The sequence below is a fragment of the Lutjanus erythropterus genome, chromosome 13 (genome assembly GCF_056507025.1).
Source record: "Lutjanus erythropterus isolate fLutEry1 chromosome 13, fLutEry1.hap2, whole genome shotgun sequence".
Taxonomy (NCBI): domain Eukaryota; kingdom Metazoa; phylum Chordata; class Actinopteri; order Lutjaniformes; family Lutjanidae; genus Lutjanus; species Lutjanus erythropterus.
The window spans coordinates 22617584-22634857 of NC_139329.1; the positions used below are offsets into that span (position 1 = coordinate 22617584).

At 38.7% G+C, this 17274-nt stretch overlaps 1 protein-coding gene across 3 annotated transcripts in view; it reads right to left on the bottom strand.

Moving 5' to 3' along the window:
* Nucleotides 1-17274, bottom strand: part of LOC146316543 (transcription factor SOX-6-like) — a 151564-nt gene that overhangs the window by 106992 nt on the left and 27298 nt on the right. The window lies entirely within an intron of this gene.

Genomic DNA, 17274 nt, shown 5'->3' on the forward strand with positions numbered 1-17274 from the left:
TGCTTATCATCGCATGCGACCGAATGCAGGTATTCTCTGACCTTCTCATGACTTAAATGAAACAATGAAGGGAGGTGAGCAGAAGGCGGATGCTGTGTGCGACCGTCAGGTCAGTGCAGAGTGTACATCAATCAGTTGTCACGACCAAATCCTTTCACAAATCTCAGGTAAACACGAGTCACTGTGTGACCATCGTATGATGCACTGAATGTTACATGAAAGAGCTCTGTCTATTTACCTCATTACAAAGTATTTACAACCACAATGGACTAAAGCCATGTTTGTGCTGCATGGTATGACTTGGCTGAACATGACTCACTTTTGGCACTAGGTACTTTTCTTGATTTTTGTTTTCCATTGCAGACAGTACCATCTCAACATAGGCAGGATTCTTGATTGTCATCTTCAATGCAACAGAAACACATAAATAATGGAGGATGAAGGAGACAAAAGGCTAGACAAAAGACTGCTCAAAAAACAGGAGAGTTTGGGAAATCCTACATCAGCATACAGACAACTCTGGTCGCTCCATATATATATATATATGTAAGTCATGGATTCCCAGACCACGGACCCCCAGTTTGAGACGCCCAGTTTGAGAAGATATGTCTTAGGGAATTACTTTTTTTATTCAGTCTTCATTGTCACTCACTGGTCAAACTGGGATCGCCATGAATTACAGTTGATCAAACCATCCAACCCTAGTTTTTCCCTTGTTGTTCCAACTTCCAAAAAATGTGAAAAAAGTAAAAGAAAAAAAAATTCTGTTCTCTCCCACAATCTTCTGCAACTGTCTCAAGGACTCCTGCTGGTCCTTGACCCCAGTTTGAAAACTAAGGGCAGAAGTGATGATTACAGTGATTTACTCTGAGATAGCACCAAAAACAAGTGTCAGGTACTATCCACAACCTCTGACAAAAGAAAACCAAGAAAGAGCAAGTCGAGTTGAGCTGAGCTGAGCTGAGCTGAGCTGAGCTGAGCTGAGCTGAGCCGGACCGTGCAGAGGAAAGACAGCACTGAGAGGAGATGGGCAGGCAAGAGCAGCATTCACGCAGGGTACAGAGTGAAACTGAGGTAGCCCTTTTTGAAATGAGTGATTTCATTCTAAACCAGTAAGGATACATTGTAGTTGTCATTTGAAAAAACTTTAATATTAGTCTGTTTTGTGTTTTAACACCAGTTAAACAATATCTTTGCCTCTGTAAGGAGACAATATGCTAGAACTCTTAAAACCATGACATCAGGCTGGCCAGTTATACAAATTTTCCATCAGACAGCAACAACATGTGTCATGTTTCAGAAATGTCTTTCTGCCCTCTAGAGTTACATTTGATCTCTGTGTTTGGACTAAACTGGCATTTCTATGAGCAGTGACAGCCAGAGATTTGTCTTCTGTAAGATTACAGCTTTTATCTTAGTGTGTACAACAAAGTACAGCACCTGTCCTTTCAGTATCTCTGGTTATGTAAGATCTTTGTGGCAAATTATTCTTTGCCACATTAGATCTCCCAGATTTTGCATCAGTGAAATGAATTTCCATTGTATGAATGGAGCATACACCGTACGATTTTAGAAATGTTGTTTACTTCCAACTGCTACTGTATGAGTCATTTTGTGTGTGTAAAATATAGAATAAAACAGCCCATTGGTCATTGTAAACCATACTGCCTATTGACAATCTTCAATAAAGCTCAAGCTGATTTAAACTTGGAACAAGGCCGAAATGTGGTGCCTTGATCATCTGTGCCATCATTTGTGCTGAAACTTCTGTCCACATGAATCGTTACGTCACCCTGGCAATTGTGAATACTGACCTCGGGAAATCGGTTCGTGGCTCTGCTTCAACTATACAAGAGCCTGACATGGCCGACTAAAATTTCAGCAGTTCAGCCCTCACTCTGTACACTGTCTGAGTCTAAAATGAGTTGTGCAGCTCAATAAATCTTGTCACAGCAGACACTGCCATTTGATTTTATTTTTATCTATAAACAGTTTCTTAATTTACTTTCCAAAATGTGTAAATATATTAAATGTATTAAAGTTACATCTACCATGATAGCAATTTTAATCCATTTTGCAGTCACCATCAAGAAAAAGACATCACAGTCTGATGGTTTGACAGATGATGTGTGGGAGGTTAAGTGCAGAAACACCGCGCCAATACCGACATGTTGGCCAGTAGGTCAGTGGTAAAGCCACATTACACTAGATCCCATAGAAAGATGGCACTGAAGAATTGTAGTTATTGGCTGGCCAGTCAGGTACATTGATATTTTCATTGGAGTTGGCATCAGCCTAGTTTAGGGTACACGTCCAGAAAATCTCTAAGGTTATATGAGAGGTGAAGCTGTTGGTAAAACCAAAAAATAATCATCAAAAAAAGACCAAAGACCTAGTGGAAATAATTTGTATCAGATTTGTATCATTAAACATGAATGTTTTCTTCAAATTAATCAATTAAATACCATTTTTACTGTTCACTGACATAGAAAAACATTTTAAGAGATAAATTAATTTGAAAATTGAATAACATTTTATTCCATGGTACTTGAATACAAATAGTTCTAGGTCATTAAAAAGTATCAACGACTTTGTTCAGTGGGTTCTCCCTTTATGCAGGTCGTTATTTTGATAGAAATAGGTGGGATAACATTTAGTTCTGAAATAAATCTCTTCAAATATAAAATTACCAAAACGTATTCCTCGTCCATTCCATGCAGGAAAATGTGAAAATAAATTCACTGTATCCAGGGTCTACAGAGAAGTTAAAGACTAACAAACATTGTAATTTAAGGATTTTGTCTCTCATCAGATGGACACCTGGAGCAAACATGGGGGTTTGATGTCTCCATTAGTCCCACTGATGGAAAGTCTCAATCAAAGCCAATGATGGAACACTCAAAAAATGATGAATGCATCGCTTGTACAGTGGGCGTAAACACACACCACTATGCCGGGTCTCTGTGTTCAGGGACCCGGACCAAAACCGCAGACCCCAAGAAATCCAGAAGTGGCCTTATTGACCAACACCCTCCCTTGTGCTTGTTATTTTTCCTGGCACGCGAACACACCCCTCGCTAACACAAATACAGTACACATATACATTTATCTACCTCGTGGCAGCGATACAGAGTAAACCACTGAAGAAACCATTGAAGACCAAAGTCAACACTCGCCGACTCAAAAGGACTGTTTGTCTGCTACCTCCCGCCCACGGTAGTAAGAAGACCTGGTCAGTGTGAGTATTTTGTCTCTTAATCCCTAAAGTAGACCACATTGTCCAGGTAGCTATGCCATCATATAAACAGAGAAATGCTGCCCATAAAACAGCAGATTTAACACGAACAGTTAAAGCAGAAATATGCATCTTTGTATGTTGGTAGTTGCAAAAAAGTCCAATAATTAATAGTTAAAGACATTTGTTTAATATGTTCCCTGAACTCTCCTAGCCAGTGGGGAGTTCTGGACAAGCTAAATCATGGATTTGGAGAATTGTGACACTACTAGTGAACAGAGGAGAGATCTGATGGATCTGATGGACTAATATGACTTGATATCCTCAATATAACAATTAAATATATATAAACAGGCATAAAACAGAATCAGTGAGATAATAAGAGGACTGGGACTAAAACCCTGAGGAACCTCACAAGGAATTGTTGATCTGCCAGAGGTGGACATAACCATTCCTTAACCAGCCAGGAGTATTTTCAGAAAGGTACATCACTATGATATGAGTATATTCCGACAAATATAATTGATGACACTCCTCAGGTTTCTAGTAAGTTAACAGAAGGGAAAGCTGATGGATTTATGGACAGATATGCTTAGTTATTTTATCTTAGCTTTTTTTTTAACCAGATAAATTAATTGAGAACCAATTTTCATTTACAATGACAACCAAGCAAGATACAACAATAATAGTACAAGGAAGCTATCTGACACAAAATTAAAACATCACAATATATATAGTATATACAACAATTCAAGTAAATTCAGAGCAAGTTCAGAGTCTGTATAAATAAACATAGGTACTAAAATATAGGTAAGACATCTGAAGCTGAGAAGTATTCTTTCCATGATCTGAATGCTTGTTAACAGGCAACGTCAATTTTTGTGCATCTCTTTCATTATTTACATCTCTACACCGACAATCAATTTACTATCCTTCCCTCATTATCTCTCTTTCTCCTCGCCTCTTTTCACCTCTGATCTGTATCAGCTTAAAGCTCATACAGCTTGCCGTATGACAAACATCTTACAGGAGGTAATGCGATGTTTACCAGCAGGAGCTGATGCTACAGCGAACTGCCACATGTCCTCTCACTTCAAGCCACAATCCTTATTATCCCAACAGTTACCTTTGACCTCTGTGGGACTGCACATAATGCCACAGTGATGCGCAAATAAGCTTGTTGCACAAGTTTTAAGCCTTGTTGTGCTTCGACCTCTCCATATACTTGACAGAAGCTGTAAACAGGGGAAAATCCTATTATCTTAAGAATATAGATGTAACTATGGATGCCCTTTTTCCAAGGAGGAAATCAAGTAACTGTATTTGAATTCATCCCTCAATATCTGTCAAAAAAGGCAACGCAACTGGATATTTTTATAAAGCACTTGAAGGAATGCAAATGTGTTTCTGCACTTTACATCAAATAAATTAAGCAGCTTAAGCAATCAAAGCTGGTTAATTTTCCAAAGGGTTAAGTTTCAAAAGTATCATTAACAGTAAAGGCTATTTCAGGGTGACATCAACAGTAGAAAGTCATGATAGAAGCCTGTGGCAATACGACAGCTGCCCTCACACATTTTTCAGAGTGATTGCATTAGCCCTGAGGCTAGCAGCAGAAAAAAGTGAGCTTCAATAAGTCATTACAGGACACTAGGGTCTCACCGTAGCTAAGAACAATCACGTTTTCTGCTTTTCGATGTAATTTATTAAAGTCAATCTTGAGCTGAGACGTTATCATGGCACAAAAGTGGAGAACAATTAATTTCATAGACGAGGAAAACCAGAGGCATCTTTGACTATATACATGTTATTAATTAGAATTTAAACCACTGAAACCCTATAGAACAATAATTTCTTGGTGGCACTGGTGCAGAGATACATTATAGCGACAATAGATACACATCTTTTATTTTAGGAAATTAAAATTATAAACTATTTATTTATTTTATATATTTATAAACTGTATTAATGAATAGATTTGAATGTTAGATTGTATCATCATAATGAAAAAAAACAAAATCATTTAAAACTTTGATGTAAACAAAAGAATTACAATCAAACAAGGAGCTCTGGAGTGTAACATCATCTGCAGGAGCGTCCAAACAGGTGGCTTTTAGAGCGCCCAGGAGGCGCGAAAGCCTGCTAATCCCAGATTAGGACTGACAAGTCGTTTCACTGGATGCTCCCATTGTAATCCCAGTTGCCTCTCTATCCTCTGACAATGAGCTTTGTTCCCTATCTGAGAAAGAGCTTTGAGGATTTCCTCAGCTTTGTTAGCATGAAACGGCTGCATTATTCAGGGGAATGCTACTCTCCGTCGGTCGAAAAACAACATATTTTTATTCAATTATTGACCGGCCTGAATGTCTAATGTGTACAGATGGGTCTAACAAGTCATCTGTGCTCAGAACACAGGATTTAATTTCTGCTCATTTCGGCAGTGTGCAACTCTGTCACATTTACAGACATGTCAAGAGAGAGAGGGGAGATGTGTAGGAATGTAATTAAATTTTTTAACATATTAGACGTTCATGTGACACAGATGGTCCAGATGGTGTTAGGGTGACAGCAACACTCCAGTAATTTTGCATTCAACCAAGAGTGCAAAATTATGTTTGCATAATATTACAAGATAAGAATTCATAACTTAATGAATTTTATATCTATCCCCCTATTTTATAACATATAAGTTACAATAGATATTCCTATGCCATGACCCTAGGGGCACCATGAGGTCTTTTTTCAGATTAATGGAAGCAGATGATTTTTTTCTGTTTTGTTGATAAATTGTATTACATCTGCTTTTCTACATGATTAGCGGGCGTTGAATAGTAATGGATTACATGTAATCAGGATGATGTAACCAGACCAAAAAACAAGTAACTATAAACAGCCCATATTATTTGAAAAATGTTAAATTTGATTATAGTTACAGTGTCATTTACTGTGTTTAGTACTGTTTTTGTAAGGGTCATCTGATTTGATCAACTGTAAATACTGAATATGTAAAATGTATTTGTTTGTTTTGAGATGTTTAAAGAGAAAAAAAGGAATACTTGTGGCTGCATTCATTTTTTTTTATTGTAAGATGCAATATTTTCAATGTTTGATTTTGAAGTGATTCAGTCATAATCACCACTTAATTTTGTAATCCATTAGATTATCCATTGGATGCCATGTAATCTGAATTGAGTAAATGACTACATTTCAAAGAAGTCTCACCTAACCCTGCTGATGAACGGTGTATTTAGGCAAGTTTAACTTTTAAGAACTCTGATTACTCTAAGTTATAGTATTTAAACCATCAAAAAAAAGCTATGAGGCCTGACAATGGAGTGATGATATATACTGTAATGTAATTAAACTTAATATAACTTCCTCCCATAAACTCTAGACAAGAAAGTCTAAGAAAGCCCCAAAATGTAGAACATACATTTAAGTTAAAGAATAGATTTTTATATCTGCATAACAAAACTTGAAAGCAGTTTAAAGGAGGCGGAGGAGAAGTGAAGGAGGTAATGCTGAAGCGGCAGTGAAGTGGAGCACCATAAAACCTTCCCCTCCTCTGCAGCAGCAGTTGTCTTGTTTGGTGGTTGGAGGCATGTCAGTGTCCCCCGGTATGTCGAGCTGTCACAATCCAGACTAATCCTTCCCACGGTGTGTCCCCTGCCTGGGCTGAAGCTGCTCGTTATAAAGTGTACATGAGTGTGTTTGGCTGTACATGTGTATTATGGGAAACAGGCTGCGTGATTTGAAACAGTTATGTGTGAATCTAAAGATATATCTGATACGATGGTCGAGCGGCCTATATACAATAAACATGTAGGGCAGAAATGGTGAATAGGCAGTTCTGTGACTGCTTCATACTGAAAAAACTGGGTGAGGAAAGTAAATAAGTCACGCTCTACCTTTCTCTGGAATATGAACATGAGTAGGAGTGTAAAAACACATGTACACAGTCACATTCTTCAGTGTGGAGAGGTGTGAGCATGCTGCAGGTCAGAGCCTCTGCACAAGGTATCCATTGTCCTTTACCGGCCCACAGCGAATATACATTGTTTACGGCACACAAGGCCTCACTTTAAACCATGCAGGGTGTTAATCTAGCCAATCACAGCGGCCGTTATTCACATGGACTTAAGCCTTCGAATCAGGGCAAATATTTAGGACTCAGGTGGGGTTGTTCAGTCCAACATGCCTGACGTCAGGCATGGAAAGTCTGGCTTTCCTGCATCAGGCAATAAACCTTTCATATCAATACATTTCTATTTTGCTGCTCACTTTCATCAATTTAAACAATACGGTAGGATTAAAAGCAGTAGTGATTATACTGTGCAGGCGGTTCATAAAAGCTTTTATATGCTTTGTTTTGAACAGCCGATGTCAACAGATCTTTAATGAGAAAAATATTCTGGCACAGAAGCAATGTGCCGTATGTTTTCAGTTAGTCTAGAATAAAAAAAGAAGAATAGCAGCGACAGCAACAAAAACAGAAACAAACTGGCACATTTACAGCAAAAACTCGACTTACATTGATTCCCTTTTGCTTACACTTTAAAGGAATTAACTTTTTTAACACAAAGTATGTCACATTTGGCATGGTTTCAACAATATTTAGAGTTAAAATAAAACTTTGCTATGCAATTCTGCTTTTGAATAAATGTTCAGTTGCATAGCTGTCACTCGTCTTATTTTTAATGTAACACTGAGCTAATTTTTTCATAAAACTGAGAGATGAAATTTGAATGCTGGTTAATTTTCATGAAAAGTACAGTACAGAAGATGCAGATATCTATTTCATATTTCATTTTATGCCATTATTAAATCATTTTGACGCAAACAGTTGCTTGGCAATGAATATTAGGTTAGAAACTTAAACATGTGCAAAATTAAATGTGACTTCTGGTATAAACCACGCCCACTTCTGGTAGGACTGCATCATTTTAATTGCTGATTAATCTGTCAGTCATTTTCTTGATTAATCAATCAGTTGTTTGGTCTCTAAAATGTCAGAAAATGGTTAAAAATGTCAATCAGTGTTTGTCAAAGCCCAAGGAAATGTCTTGCTTTGTCCACAACTTAAATATATTCAGTTTACTGCTATAAAGAAGCAAACAAACCAGAAAATATTCTCTTACTTGTTTTCTCTTTTAAAAAAAATACTTCAAACCAATTAATTAAGTATCAAAATAGTTGGTGATTAATTTAATAATCAATTCATAGTCAATTGGTGGTTACATCTCTAATACCTAATGATCAGTATTTGTTTCAGTAATATGATCTCAGTGCCATATCATTGCAAGAAAGTGATAATTTTATTATTACTGTAGACTCTTGGCGAGGGGCCCACAGGGGGGTCCCAATGCAAACATCACAGTACAGCTTCCACTGAAAAATCACAATCACCACAAGCAATAAAGGGCAAATCCGAAAAAAAAGAAGCTGGAACGGGCAGATTAGTACTTTAAGTGAATGTATAAATATCCCCCTGTCCTTCCTTCTGTTGCTGGCTGGACTGCGAGTGTAACGGTTTCTCGTTCAGCTGTTCTGATTTTTATCGCATTAAGGATCATATCTTGACAAACCTCTCATGAGACTCACGCAAGAATTTCACAGTTGCTGGAAGGGAGCAGCGTTTTTAATAAAGCTGCGTTTCTTTTTTTTTTCTTTTTTTTTCAGTGTGGACGAGGATACTCTGACTGCTATCCCTCCTTCTCTCTCCTTCTCTTTGCAGCCATTCCTCTCTCCATCGCAGCGCTGGACTTGCAGGCTGTAAATCACAATTAGGGGGTTCATTAGATATGGCTGATTTATTAAGACCCAGGGCTTGTCTCTGAGCCTTTCAGCCATATATTAGCTGACTACAAGATCTCATACATAGTTATGAGACATGCTGTTTACTGTATGGCATATAGGGTCATATGCCAATAGACATTAATTATTGAGTAAGACTCCATAGGTTAAATTAATAGCATCCAGATGATAAATCATTTGCATCTGTGCTGTATATTTTCTCTGCAGCGATGCCTGTACACAGCAGTTTTGACTGCATATCTAAACACGTATCTTTCAAGAACAACAAACTGGCAACAGCATCAAAAATCTGTCTCCATTGTCAGCGAGTGATCCAGCGTTTGACAGGGAGCCAAGCATTCTGGAGCCTCATCCAAAAGCTTTAACAAACATGCTCCGGGGGTGCTTGCCCTCTTCAACATGCACACATAAATTTGGCCTGTGTTCATATCACAGTTACTCCAGTCTTAAGTGTCCCTGGCTCACATAATACAGCTTTGTTTCCCCTGTAAATCAAAGTGCATTTATCGCACTGCATATCAGCTACTGTCAACAATCGACTGTAAACACAGGATTCAGATAAGGTGGTGGATATACTCTTTATTCTCTATATAGAGTGTATAAATACCCAATTTTCTGACCTGCCATTCCTGTTCTGCCAAATCTGAGCGATTGAGTTCAATAAAGTACATTAACATCAGAAAGGCTCTGCAAAAACATCCTGAAACTGCAATCAACAGCTTTTGATTTCTAAAACAGCCCTTCACAAATTGGGCCTGCGTCCAAAATCATTTCTTTCTTTCTCTCCAACATACCAGCATGCCTGCTCATCCCCTGGCACCTTATGGGCCGGATCATTGAACCTCAAGGGGAACTATAGAAATAGTTCTGGATTAGTTACAGCTTGAACAGGTGAGCACCGACTTGTTCAGGCCTATTTATAGCGAGTGCGAAATCCTATTGTTAAGAATAGGAGGAGGGTTTTACTGAATGGATGGGAAGAGGAGGCAGAAACCCTTCCTGGTCTTAATCTAGACTCTGATCTTGCCAGAGATCAATTAGTCTGATACACATACATGTCTGTAAGCCCACATAAAGATAAACATCACTTCGAAATCTGCCTCAGGTGTGTGTTTTTGAAAAGAGCTTTCAAAACTGAAAGATGCTGCCTTCTTGTCAGCATTTTTTCTGTTCATACTATTTTTTCCTTAAGTTTTTATTAGCCTTTTGCATAGATCCTTCTCATCTTAGAGAGGAGCAAAACATAAAATATAAATGATAAAAAACAAATCATTAAAATTACCAATGTTTTTAAAGTTATAATGTGAGATTTCCATTAGTGTTCACAGTGATTATTAAAATAGTTGAATAATTTAACAGTCAGTTAATAATCAATTAATCATTGCAGCTCTCCATATGAACCCACATCAAATAATCTGAACTATCCCTTTAAGCATTTGGTTTACAGAAACTATTGAAAAAGACCCATCACAAGCCCCAAAGTTCAAGACAATGTCATTAAATTCCTTCTTTTGTCCAAAACTCGAAGGTATTCAATTTATTAACCCAGAGGACTGACAAAAACAGCAATTATTCACATTTGAGAAGCTAGACACTGTATTTTAGGTCACTTTTGCTTCAAAAAGATGAATCAACTCTGAAAACATTTGCAGGTTAATTTTCTGTTGACTTTTAATTTCAGCTCTAATTCACATGTACACTCAATATGCTGCCACCTTCTTAGACACATGCTATAAATGCACACAGCAGTTAACAGTAAGTGTAATTAAAGTTTTTGAGCACAGACGAGTATCCTCACACACACTTTCCTCTGGCTGACTCCTGGTACATGACTAATTAACAGTGACAGAGAACAAAGGAGAAGATTAGGGGATTGAGTGAGTGACACACAGCCACAGGTCAAGAGGAGGTTTAGTCTCTAACTGTGATTATGGACAGGCAGGTGTCACCGGAGGACACAGCCACAGCCAACGCCTCCACACCCTGCTGAGCTGCCCCTTCCCATCCCAGTCGGTCAGCTGGCTGCCGTGTAACTGCGTAAAATTCAAAGACATGGACGTGCCTCACCGTCAGCACCATGCAGACCAATTCAGGTGTGAAGCACTGCAGGAAGTGTAAAAGCGTCATGAACCTTTTTTTTTTTTTTTTAATAATCCCTTTTTTTAGTTCATAAAATGGTGTAAATTGTTGATTAGTGTTTTTACAAAGCCCCAGATGGACATTTTTTTTTTATTTAAAAATTACTTGATTAGTCAATAAAACAGTTAATCTCTTATTGAAATATTTGGCGATTCATTTAATAGCTAATTAATAATTGATTAATCGTTGCAGCTCTGGCCTATTCTGCTTAAACCTAAATAAATGATAACTAAAAACCAATTAAAATTAGCCACCATGTCTCTATTTTGTTTTCAGATCATTCTATGGCTGCAAGTAATAATTATGTCCATTATCTATTATTCTGTCGATTATTTTTTTTGATTAATCGGTTAGTTGTTCGGTCCAGAAAATGTCAGAAAATGGTGAAAAATGTTGATCACTGTTTTTTCCAAAGCCCATGATGATGATGACCTAAAATGTCCTCCAAAGAATCCAGATCAAAAGATATTCATTTTTCTGTCACAGAGGAGCAAAAAATTCAGAAAATCTGAACATTTTCTATTACAAAATTACTTGATTAATCAATGAAGCAATGAATTGATTATTAGAATAGTTGGTGATTAATTTAATAGCCTTAATTGGCTATTAAATTAACTTTTGCAGCTCTAGAAGATTCTGATAAAACCTGATTAAATAATCACAGAAAACCAATCAAAACCAGCCCCCGTGTTTAATTGTTTATTTTATTTTGACAGAAATTATTATTGCCTTGTTGCCTTGTGCCTTATTGTTTATTAAAAGCATTTAAATTGTTATAATGAAATTTAAATTCATAGCAATAATTCTTATTTGTAAAAAAGTGAGTGTGTTAACAAAGTAAAAAGGTAATTCAGGGTTTGAATTACAGCTCAATTGTCCACTTGTTATCTTCCTTTGAGAAACATTGTGTCATTAGTTTTAGTTGTCCAGCCTCTTTATCAGCGTAGCCTCTAATTGCTTGACGGGTCGGGTGATTTTGAAGCTAACCAGGAGCGATGTCATCCCTGTGCTCTCCCTACAATGGGCCTCATTGGATTAAGTTCGAGCAGGCTTTGTTAAAAGCTGGTGCAAATCTAATCAAGGAAGAGACCTCAATTATGCTAGCATGTACTTAAACGATCAGATCACTAAAAATGGAGGAGGGGGGCTGGCCAGTGTAGGAATGCAATCAGCAGCCATTAAGGCCGGTTAATTTTGGCTGATGGCAGCTTTAAAATGAGATGCAGGATTTTGACTGTAATGAGAATACTGTAATTATGAGGATGTTGGTGTTTGTTAGTGTGCTGCATTCAGGGTCAGTAAAGTAGTTTTCACAAGTGAGAGGCTGCCACAAGTCTCTCAGAAACAGGTGTTAGCATTGCAGCACAGACATTGTTGCAGAGGTGGTGCTTTGTGCACCAACCTTCCTTCTTTCTATCTAAACAAGCAAACACAAGCTCTTTAAAAGCCTCTGTTTTTTAATGAAGTGTTGAAAGAAACCTGCTGAAAACAACCTTTTTTCCAGCTACGGCACGTCGAAGAATGTAAAAAGATGCAGTAAGCATATTGTTTAGAGAGGATAATATGCTGGACCACCATGACCTAAAAACCAGGTGGTGTCCCCTGTAGCCCAGGGCACAACAGCTGAGATTGACCCTGACCTCTGACCTCCACGACCCACGACAGTTAAAACAAGAAGCAATTATCCTGAATGTCAGCAAGTCTGGTGGCGCTCCTCAACAGGAGTCCAAGCAGATAACAGTTGTCACCGGTGAAATGAGAAAAAAGACAGGGAGCTCAAACATGCAGAGAGGCTGCCAGTGTGTGCACACAAACTGGGATTCTGTCCAACATTTTTATTGCCAATTGTGAAAGCTAAGTGGAAAGTTTTCTTAGAATCATATAAAACCTTTCACACTTGGTTTTATCTATGAAGAAATTATTTAATGGCAACAGAAACACACTGAATTATCTGACTGAACACAGAGTATCTTTATTTCACAACAGTTTGAGGCAAGACTTGGACGGTCAAAAATGTTGAAATACTGTTAGAATACTGTTAGAATTGTTGCAAAAATAAACTGGTTTTGTAGCAATTACTAATAAATTCTTAAATTATATCTAAGTGTTTCTGGAGATATAGTTCCTGGCATTCAGAAAGACTTATTTGCAAATGGAAGTGCATCAAAATGAAACCTTTTCAAATGTGTTTTACTTTTCCAAAGCACAGAAGAAATAATTGAAAAAAAAGCACAAGTGTGGTTACACTAAATGACTAACATTCCCAAAAAATAAAAAATAAAATTAATGACCAACAGAGTCCTGTGTCACTGTAAGAAGGAATTCAAGAAACACATTTACTTTCACTTCACTGCAACATTTTCCCCATTCTCCTCCAAATTCGGTCCTGCCAACTCCCCGTGTACTACAGTTCCCTCCACTGCCAACTCCTTCGCTTGGCCTGGGGTGTGTGTGTGTGTGTGTGTGTGTGTGTGTGTGTGTGTGTGTGTGTGTGTGTGTGTGTGTGCGTGTGTGTGTGTGCGTGTGTGCGTGTGTGTCATGTACTTTTTCTGAAGCATCGGCACCAGCACTGAAGTCGCCAGCGCTTTTTTCTTTTCTTTTTTTTTTTCTTTTTTTTTTTTGCATAAGGTCAATACATTAGCAAAAAATTGTTGTGCAAGAAGTTGGTTTTGAGTCCTGTTAACAGAACATTGGAGGTGTATAGGGAATACAGATGAAGACATGCTGACCTCAGGATGTCTCCTGATCATGTTAATAATCTGGTTACATTTGTCCGTACATCAACCACTAACAGACTCACGTCTCTCTTCACACTCTCACATGTATGTGCAGTGTATCTTTACAAATAATCCTGTATCCAACAGATTTGAAGGCTGCACTCTTACTTGTTGCACATATTCAAAATGTGCTGACTTGACATTTAAAAAAGGCTTGTTTTGCATCATTAATGTGCCATGACATGTGACCTGACAGCTCTTGATGATTAAAGGAATAGTTTTGATTATTTGAAGTGGGGTAGTCAGTGTATTACCGACAGTAGATTGTGGTCGACACGCCACACGTTTGGAGAAGCATCAGGAGCCCTGATGTGGGAAGCTAAGCAATTTACTGCTGTGGACAGAGTCGGCAGCAAAAACGAGTTACGTGAAAAAGGTCAACCCCAAAAAAACCTATAGCAGTTTGAGCTAAAATTAGATTATTTTCACTGCTTTACCTTGCTGTCAGCCAGTCTTTTCCAACAGGAAACCACCATTATATAAGCAAAATATTGCTCTCTCCAAACCATCCAAACTCCTTTGACAAAAACATTCATTTTGCCTTGCAGGACACAGTGGTTGCTGGTCTACTACTGCTTCAATCTGTTGAATCTATTGTGACCTCAGTGTTTTAAAGGGTTACTTAGGATTCACTGAATTCACACAATAATACAAACAAACTAACAGATCGAGGCGGCAGTAGTCCAGCATCTCCTGTGTTCTGTGAGGCAAAATGAATGTTTTTGTCAAAGGAGTTTGGATGGTTTTGGAAAGAGTGATAATGGATTACATAATGGGGGTTTCCCATCAGGAAAGGCTGTCTGATGGCAAGATAAAGTGATAAAAATATTGCGTGCACTTAAACTGACATTAATGTTTTTTAATATATTTTTTTAAAGTGGCTTAAACATGTTTTGCTGCATGTCGACTGCCAGTACTGTGAGTAATACACTGACTATCGGTAAGTATCTCATACAAGCCAACTTCAAATAATCCAAACTATCCTTTCAAACTTCAGTATTTATACCACCATTGTGTTTTTGGAGGTTTGAGTGTCCTCTCCAGGCAATGTGACTAATCATTAAGAGGAACATGTCATAAACAGGGACGCTTCCCCTTCCTGTCTTCCCACCTGCCAAAACTGTCCACTCACCCTCAGATAACTGGCACTCTAACCGGAGATCACCTGGGAAAATCTCAACATAAAGGATTAATGATTTCTCCTCCCTCAGCTGATGAGGAGCCACTCAGCGAGGCACCCACAGGCAGCAGAGAAGACCACCTCCGTGCAGATATGAATGTGTTGCTGAAAAGGCGCATGCACCCCAGTAGAGCACCCCCTCTCTGGATAAATCAAAGGTTAAAATATAGATCCATCCTCAAGCTGCCCTCCTCCATTCTCACTCTGCCTCCTCATCTAGCCCGTGCATTACCTCATCAGAGGAGGATCTGCCTAAAGCCGCAGCGGTCACACAACAGACAAAAGCGCTCATCTCCAGGAAGCCGCTGCCGCTGCCTGTGGTTTTGGAGAGAGGAGAAGAGAGGGGAAAAAATGACTCAGCCCCACGGCTCCTTTCTTCTCTCTGCCGACTTAGGGATAAACGGAGGGATAAAGCACAGGGGGAGATAATATTTAGAGCAGGCCCCATTTCAAGGGCAATAGAAGAGAGAAAGTGGGGTATGAGCTTGGGTGGTTTGGGAAGTATCCACGAGGGTCTTTCTATACTGTTACTGGCAGCGGGCCGTGCACCGTGGATTAATGTGTAAGTGGGGAGGAACCGCTGCTGGCCCGCCCGGCCCTGCCTTAAAGGCCCGGCTGCTGCAGCTCCACGAGCCTCTTCAAAGGAAACCAGATGGGCCTCAGACGCAATGTTGATGAGGCATGAGTGTGCAAAACACAAACATGCATGCAAGCACAAACACAAATAAATTGACACAGCCTGCAAAACAACTAAATACATAACACACAAACATATGTACATGTCGCACATGTGCTGGCGAGCTGGCACGCATGAACTAATGTGCTGACTGGAAGCGTGGCCGTGGCAGATCGCTGAGGTTCAGCTCACTTTTCCTCACCGCAAGACATTCTGTTCACTCTGCACTCTTACAAACAAAGGTGCTAACTAAAACCATACAGTGTTCTTCAGCTTATGTCCACAGGAGAACCCTTTTTAGTTTCTGACAGAACCTTTTATAAAGGTTTCACTTAGAAAACTTTCAGAGAGCTCTACCTAAAACTCAACGTAAATGGTTATACCTGGAACCATCAGTGAAAGGTTTCACCTAGAGCCTCCTATAAATGGTTCTACAGAGAACCCTTCTATAGTATATTGGTTCCACCCAGAACCCTCTCTGGGCATTCTATCAAGAACTTTCCCACCTTCTAAGAACCCATCCAAGGGTTTTCCCCAAGAACCTTTTAATATTCAGAACCTACCAATGGAGTTCAACTGAGAACCTTTTATATTCCAAAGTTTTTATGTAGAACCCACCCAGGGGGTTCTACCGAGAACTCTTTCAGATTTCAAGGGATTTATTTAGAATCCACCACAAGGTTTCTACCAAGAACTTGACAAACTAGTTCTTTAAGGATTTCAACAATCCTTGAAAAAGTCTTTCCTCTAAAAAGGGTTCTTTGGATGAAAACAAGTTCTTAATGGCACCTTTAATCTGACAAAGAACTCTAGACGGCGCATTTACTTCAAAAAAGGGTTCTTTTGAAGCATGTGGCTCTGGGTGGCACCTCAGCCTTTCAGGAAGAACCTTATTTCTAAGAGTGTAGACTGAAGTCGACATTTCATATGTGTGGACAAATCAGATCAATTAGCTAAATGTCCAGGCTCAAGAGGACATAATAGCTCACTGTTAACATAAGGTTAAGTACTGAGAAACAACACTAAATTCTGTTAGACGCAGCCCATTAGCAGCGCTGATTCGTCTTACACTGTAACGCAGTCAAGTTCACATACAAAGCTGAAGTAAAAAGCTGAGGAGGACATTGTTTCTAGTGAAGCCAAACAGGTAACCTCAGTGAATTCATTAGCTCATTAGCTCATTAGCTTACCACAAATCAGCCCAATGACTGCTTGCTGTCTGGTCACTTTTCTAACTCTTTGCAAATGACTGCCATTACAGCAACCATGTGTAACAACACAGCTCTGCAAATAGGCCTGTAATGATGTATATGAAGTGGCTGAGATGTTTTCTCAACGTCTTCCTCACTGATACTTACACAATATTTCAAGGAGAAATATGTAATATATTTACTGTACTAAATCATAAAATTACTATGATATGCCATCCGAGATTAAGGAAACATGCTATGTT